Below are 7,624 nucleotides of genomic sequence, written 5' to 3' on the forward strand. Positions count from 1 at the left end.
GATCCCCTGTTCCAACTTTGAGAAATCATTAAAAATTGTACAAAGCAAATTAAGAAATATAGTTTACATGCCTAAATTCCTTATTGAGACTAGTTTTAAATGAAATAGACTTCAGGGTTGTTTGAATTGTGTACTGAGAGAAATTAAATTTGTAGTGAACAGAGGTCAGATCAGTCGAGCTGTGTAACAGGGGAAAATTTAACTAATAAACTGTACTAATCGGCTGAACCAAAAATTATAGAAAAAAATTTAGCAAAAAGCTTTATGAGTCTAGATTCAGGGAAATTTTACGGATTTGAATTTCGAGTTTTGTAACTCGAGTTATGATTTATTTAGTGAATATGACGCAGCAGAGACAGCTTAATCAAAGTGGAATGAATAGTGAAGTTAAAGTAGATATACTTGAATTGTTGTGTAAACATGTTAGATTTTTTTTTAATTAGTATTTACATACTTACTTACTAAGCTATAAGCTTACTTTGTTTCTTTCTTTTGTCTTATAGTGTTCTTGACTTGCTCAGAGTTAAGGATCGTGAAGATCTACCCGCACTATCATACTTTAGGGTATTTGAACTAAACGTTTTGAATTATGGCATGTATAGTAGGCTTAATTATTTTGTTACGTGTCATATTTGTCTAGGTTTAAAATATTAGTTACAGTACTCGACCAGCTAATTTGTACAAGCCATTAAAGTTGACTAATATTGTTCAAGACATATATTATACGATGCACTATCAAATTGGATGACATATTTATATTTCGGTTATGTTTAATGGTATGTGTTATGTTCTGGTAATACCTTGTATCCTGTTCCGGCGACGGTAACGGGTAAGGGGTGTTACAAGGAGAGACTTAAGAAATGACATGACAAGCACATTCGAGTTCAAGAATTTGAAGCAGGTTAGCAAGTCTTGTTATTTAATTCCAGATTAAGGTTCTTTCTAGGTAAATTAAAATCACGTTGGTCCGGTCCATTTACAATTCATCAAGTCTATCCATACGGAGTTGTTGAACTCCAAGGTAAGGGAGGTAATTTTCAAGTTAATTCTCAGCATCTGAAACATTACTGGGGAGATAAGACTGAACAGAATCAAATTTTGTTCATTTTATCAGATGTTTAAATTTTCTTATTTTGCTTTTTAATAAATGATTTAGGGTATATTTTTGGAAATAGTATGTTTAAATAAATTCTGTCTAGGAGATTGGAACTTAAGCGGGACCGCTTGTGACTCCCCAATCATTCTTGGGAATTGATTTTAACATAATTTTCCGAGAAACTATTCTCTAAATAAAATTAAATTTTTGGTTTTTTCAAATAAGAGGGTCAATTTTTATCCAAGTTTTAAATTGCAACTCAATTTCAAATTTTCATTAAGTCTAGGGACTTAATTGAAGTGTTTTTAAAATTTGGTTGCTCTTTTGTAAATAATAAAAATTAGATGCCTCTTTTGTAAATATTTTTAAAAGGCTTCTAGAAAAAAATTTAGTTAAAATGATAATTATTAATATATAATTATATCCATTATAATATATATTAATTATTATCAACTTTATCTGAGTTAGGATTAGTTTTAATTTAATTATATTTTATTTGATAAGTTTTTTTAAGATGATAATCTTTAATATATAATTATATCTATTATAATTTATATATTAATTTTATCAATTTAGCATAAAATTAGGATTAGTTTATCTTATTTTTAAATAAAATAATAGCGTTAATAAATTAATATGCATATATTTAATTATTAATTGTTGTTAACCTGGATTAGAATTAGAACTTAGAGTTTTTACCTATTAAATTTCTCTAAGAATTCTATTTTTAAGTCCTATTCTCTTCATTATAAATACCACTTTTTCATCATTCATCACTCAAAATCCTAAAGCACCAAAAATCTTCAAGTGCCAAAACCTCCTAGCTAAAAAGCAGCCATTTGGCCAGTAGCCCTAGCTCCATCGCATGTCAGCAGCCCACCTCATGAACAATCGCAGACACTTGCCTGAACGCAGCTTGCATTGCTGGCCGCCGTCTGCTGCCCACACCAGGGCCTCATCCTGCACATTGCTACCTGCGACCAGGTCCCGCGCGCACTCACGCTAGGTCTGTTCGACTAGGATCTGCATGCTGCTCGTATATCCAGCCTAGCATGCGCGCATTGCTGCTTACTCCAACACCTACTGCGCACTACTACCTCACACACCCGAACGACACCACCCTCTCACCCATCCTTAGCCAAATCCTCCAACCTACTTCCATTTTACCTCTTTTTCTTTCTAACTATTTATTTTTTAGGAGTTCTACAAAAAAAAAAAAGTGGTAAGACCGAATTTTCTCTTAAATTTTTAATTTGATTTAATTATTTAATTTTTCAATTTATTGAATAATTAATCATTTTTATTTAATTAAATTTTTGAGAAAATAAATTTTTTCCATCTTTTTTTCACGTTAATCATGCCTCACAAGAGAATTCGTACCTACACCCAAATTGATGAAACACAAAACAAGTTCCATTGTAAAGAAGCCAAAGCAAGATACGAGAGTATCTTCAAAAATCAACAGATACATCTAGAGAAAGGCTTTACATTGAAAGAGAGCAACTACAAAGATTTTATGGCACGTATTCATCAAGTTGCTGAAACCCTCAATTGGAAATTGTTTTGTGAGAAGAGACCTAGTGTGGATGAGGAACTAGTTCGCGAGTTCTATGCGAATTTAACCTCAAGCGAGTTGACAGAAGTTCCAGTTCGCAGAATCAAGGCACCAATAACTTCAAATGCTATTAATGAGTTCTTTGAATTACCTAATTTAAAAAAAAAATGATTATTCTTCCTTGATGAGCAAATCAAGCCTGAAAATTTGCAAGATATTCTTGAGGAACTTACAGTTCCAGCTTCTAAGTGGATTGTGTCAAAGCAAGGAATCCACACTTGTTGAAGAGAATATCTGACACCACTCACAAAGGTATGGATCTATTTCATCCATTACAGCCTTATGCCTAGCTCACATAGGACTACAATTTCATTAGAATGAATGGTCTTATTATACTCGATCTTAACTGGAAAGACCATTTATGTAGGAAAAATCATCCTGAGAGAGATAGGGAAATGTGCCGTTAGACATTCTGGCCCAGCCTACTTTCCCTTTACGATAATAATTCTGTGCTTGAAAGCTAAAATTCTTGAAAACGTAAAGAAGACAGGTTATAGCTAAGGCACAATCACAGATTGGGACCTTTACCGAATAGCTGAAGATTCTATTCTTCAACAGTGAATTGAAGAAAGTGAGGATCCTGAAAAAGAGAAAGAAGATCCCACAGAGATCGAACTAATCCAATCGGCTAAAGTCCCTTATAAGGTGGAACCACTGGAACCAGAAGTTGAACCTGATGATGAAACCTCAATGATCAGAGCTCAGCCGCCTAGCCCAGATCTTCGAGATGAGATGTCAAAGTTGATGGACATAATGTAGCATATGGAATGGCAGCAACAAGCTTACTGGAGATACTAAAAAATAAGGGATGACTCGATGAGAAGTGCTCTTAAAAAGATTTACAATGACCCATTTAGTTTTGGGCCTGAATTTCCAGATTTTATATTTGAACCATGGAGCCCATTATCAAAGAAGGAGAAAAGTGATTCATGCAAAGGCAATAATGATGGAGCAAAAGATGAGTCAAATTCAGAAGGGTCTGCAAATAAATAAAAGGGGGGATCTTGACCTTATTTTATATTTGTTCTTAGGTCATGATAAATCGTAATTTATACATATTTTTACCCCATGTTTAATGCAATTTATGGATGATTTTCCATTAGAATTGGTGAATTCGATGCTTCTAATGCTTTATTTTCATGTTTTATACTTAAGAGAGCATATGAGAGCAAAAGGAACGAGAAACGAGCCAAAAACGGAGAAAATAGGCCAAAGTATGAAATCAACATGGCCTGAACCTCCTCACACAGGCAGACCACACGACCGTGTCAATTTGGCAGGCTCGAGCACGGCTTGAAGTAATCGCACAGGGGCGTGTCCCTGTCGAGCCCAAGTTGAGTCCAATTTGGAAAAGGCTAATTTTGAGGATTTCTAGGCATTCTAAAGCCTATAAATACACCCTAGAAGAGGAAAGTAAGGGACATACAGGGAGAAAGGAAGGAATTACTCAAAGGAAGTCAATTGATCCATCTTAGAAGCCGGATTCATCATCAAGACTGAATATCTCTCCTTAATTTCCCCTTCAGGAGTTTTGGGTTTTCTTTATGTTTTGTACTCTTTATTATTCTGAGATGTTTTCTTATTTAGTTATGAACTAAATCCCCTAAATACCTAAAGGGAATGAAACCTAAAATGAATCTTGTTATTTTTTTTTGAATTGTATGATAAATATTTAACTTGTTCTTAATTATGTGTTCTTAATTCTTGTTTTGATATCCCAGGATACTGATTCAAGATAAGTTCTTATTTAAAAGAGGAATAGACCCTGTCTAAGAGTACATTTGTCATAATTAAGCGGAGTTGTTTGCGCGCCTAGACATAGGGTGACAAGATTTTGCTAGATTAGGGTGAAACCTAATAAGGAGATCCATAGATCGAGTTAATGCAACCCTAGGGTGTTAATTAGAGAAAGGTCTCAATTATTCAATCTAGGGATTAGATGTTATTAGTCTTGAATAGGGATAATAACATAACTTAGGGATCTCTACGGAACAAGTTAAATGAATAAATTGTCCGATTCAGAGCCAGAATAACAAGTACATACTAGGTGGATTTTTCCTTAGGTATTGTCTTAATTCAATCTATTTTCCCAAAAGCAACTCCCTAATTCCATTCTCTGTGAATTTTTAGTTTAGATAATTAGTTAGTTAAAACAAAAACCTCTTTATTCTTAGGCTAGATAATAAAAAGACAGTCATTACTAGTACTTTTAGTTCCTTTGGGTTCGATAATCCGATCTTGCTAAAACTATACTACTGTTCGATATGTACACTTGCCTACATAGCGATAATAGTTAGTTTCAAGAACGATTAATTATAAATATTTAAAACTTATCACGGAATCACGCGATCAAGTTTTTGGCACCGTTGCCGAGGAACTAAGATATTAGGAACGCTCAATTTTTATTACTTTAGCCATTTATTTTTCTTGCAATTTAATTTAATTTTTTATTATGTATTAATTTACTTTTTCTTTCTCTTGGCAGGTTTTTATAGTTTACGACTAGAAGAAACCCATCAAGACCACTACTTTTTGACGAAGAAATCGATCGCACAGTTCGCAGAAACGAAAGAAAAATAAGGCGAAGCTTAAGATACAGAGAGTACGAGCAAGAGGACGATACTCAACCCCCAACCAAAGAGATGGCTGAAAACCAAGACAATCAACTACCTCCTATAATTATGGTTAATCAAAATCCTTCCCCATGCACTATGTATGATTATGCTAAACCTTCTTTAAGAGGAACTGAATCGAGCATAGTTAGACCTATTGTAGTTGCAAATACTTTTGAACTAAAACCTAACACTATTCAAATGATACAGAAATTTGTTTAGTTTGATGGTTTGTAGGATGAGGATCCTAACACTCACTTAGCAAACTTTTTGGAACTATGCGATACATTTAAAATTAATGGTGTTTCTGATGATGCCATTCGTCTTCGGTTATTCCCTTTTTTCATTGAGGAACAAAGCTAAATAGTGATTGAACTCATTACCACGAGGGTCAATCACTACTTGGGAACAAATGACAGAAAATTTTCTATTAAAATATTTCCCACCGGCTAAAACAGCCAAGTTACGTGATGATATCTCTTTGTTTGTGCAGATGGACTTAGAAACTCTTTACGATGCATGGGAGAGATACAAGGACCTACTGAGAAGGTGCCCTCACCATGGGTTACTGCTTTGGCTTCAGGTTCAAACATTCCATAATGGCCTGAATCCTTTGACTCGGCAAATGGTTGACGCAGCTACTGGTGAAACCATCAATAATAAAACACCTAACGATGCTTATGAGTTTATAGAGGAGATGTCACTAAATAACTATCAGTGGCAAGTCATGAGGACAAAACCAACGAAAATAGCCAGTGTTTATAACATCGATTCAGTCACTATGCTCTCTAATCAGGTAGAACTCTTGAATAAGAAAATTGATGGTTTTCTTAGTTCTTCACAGGTTCACCCAGTAATGCAGTGCGAAGCAAGTGGAGGTGGATCACATTCGGAATACCAACCTTATGGCCACAACATGGATAATGAGCAGTTAAATTACATGGGTAATAATTCTCGATCTCAAAACAATCCATATAGTAACACTTACAATGCAAGTTGGAGGAACCACCCAAATTTCTCATGGGGAGGCCAAGGAAATCAGAGACCACCTCCAGGCTACCAACAACCACCCTACCAATAGGAAAAGAAGCCGAACCTTGAAGACATGCTCTAAAAGTTTATATCGGTGTCAAAAGCTCATTTCCAGAACACCGAGACAGCACTCAAAAATCAACAAGCATCGATCCAAGGGCTCGAATCTCAAATAGGCCATCTTTCTAAACTAATCTCCGAATGACTACAAGGTAGCTTGTCAAGTAATACTGAACCCAACCCAAGGAAACAACTCAATGCGATTAATGTTCAAAATGAAGAAGGATTCGTTGAACCTGAGCCAGAACCGAGGCAAGAAAATATGGTAAGTAGAGGTCAAGGTGAGGTAGGTTATAATAAAAACAAATTAGTGAATGTCGAATATAAACCTTGTGTGCCATACCCCAACGCGACAAAGAAAGACCGCTCAGATGAACAATTTGGTAAATTCCTTAAACTCTTAAAAAAATTACACATTAACTTACCGTTTATTGAAACCCTATCGCAGATGCCAAACACAATGAAATTTTTAAAGGAGCTTTTAGCAAATAAGCGGAAGTTGGACAAGGCATCGCATGTCGAGCTAAATGCAGTTTGCTTAGCTATTCTGTAAAATAAGCTACCAAACAAATTAAAAGATCAAGGGAGTTTTACAATTCCTTGCTTAATTGGTAGTTTAGATGTTAATAATGCATTAGCTGATTTAGGGGCTAGTATCAACGTCAAGCCATACAAAATGTTCAAACAATTAGGTCTTGGGAAACCCAAACAGACTAGGATGAGCATTCAATTAGCAGATAAAACTATAAGATTTCCTAGGGGTATTATTGAAGATGTGCTAGTTAAAGTCGATAAATTTATATTTCCCGTGGACTTCATTATTCTAGACATAGAAGAGGATAGCAACACTCCTTTAATTCTAGGAAGGCCCTTTTTAGTAACTGCTAAAATAATCATTGATGTTGGCACAATTGAACTCACACTCCGTGTGGGAGACGAAACAATCACCCTTCAAGCTCGCAATTCTGGCAACACATCAGAAATTGAAGGTGATCATTTACCCCATTCTACTAAAACTGACAATTGGTACAACCTACTTTGCAGGAAATGAGTCTGAAGGAAGCACATGAGTCATTCTCAAGCATTAGTAGAGGACCTACTCGTAAGGAACGAAGGCTGCAAATAGAGGAGCTAGATGAATGGTGAACACATAAATCGAGAACACACGATAAACCAAAACTACGCTAGAACGAGCTCGATACCTCTCCA

The 7,624-nt window shown here is 35.2% G+C and overlaps 1 non-coding gene across 1 annotated transcript; it reads right to left on the reverse strand.

Annotated features, from left to right (window-relative positions):
• Nucleotides 1-5,783: 5,783 nt before the first annotated feature.
• On the reverse strand, nucleotides 5,784-5,890 carry LOC128282585 (small nucleolar RNA R71). Its single transcript, XR_008272912.1, has one exon. It is a non-coding gene; the product is annotated as a small nucleolar RNA R71 (small nucleolar RNA).
• Between the last annotated feature and the right edge of the window lie 1,734 nt (nucleotides 5,891-7,624).

The sequence above is a fragment of the Gossypium arboreum genome, chromosome 1 (genome assembly GCF_025698485.1).
Source record: "Gossypium arboreum isolate Shixiya-1 chromosome 1, ASM2569848v2, whole genome shotgun sequence".
NCBI lineage: Eukaryota > Viridiplantae > Streptophyta > Magnoliopsida > Malvales > Malvaceae > Gossypium > Gossypium arboreum.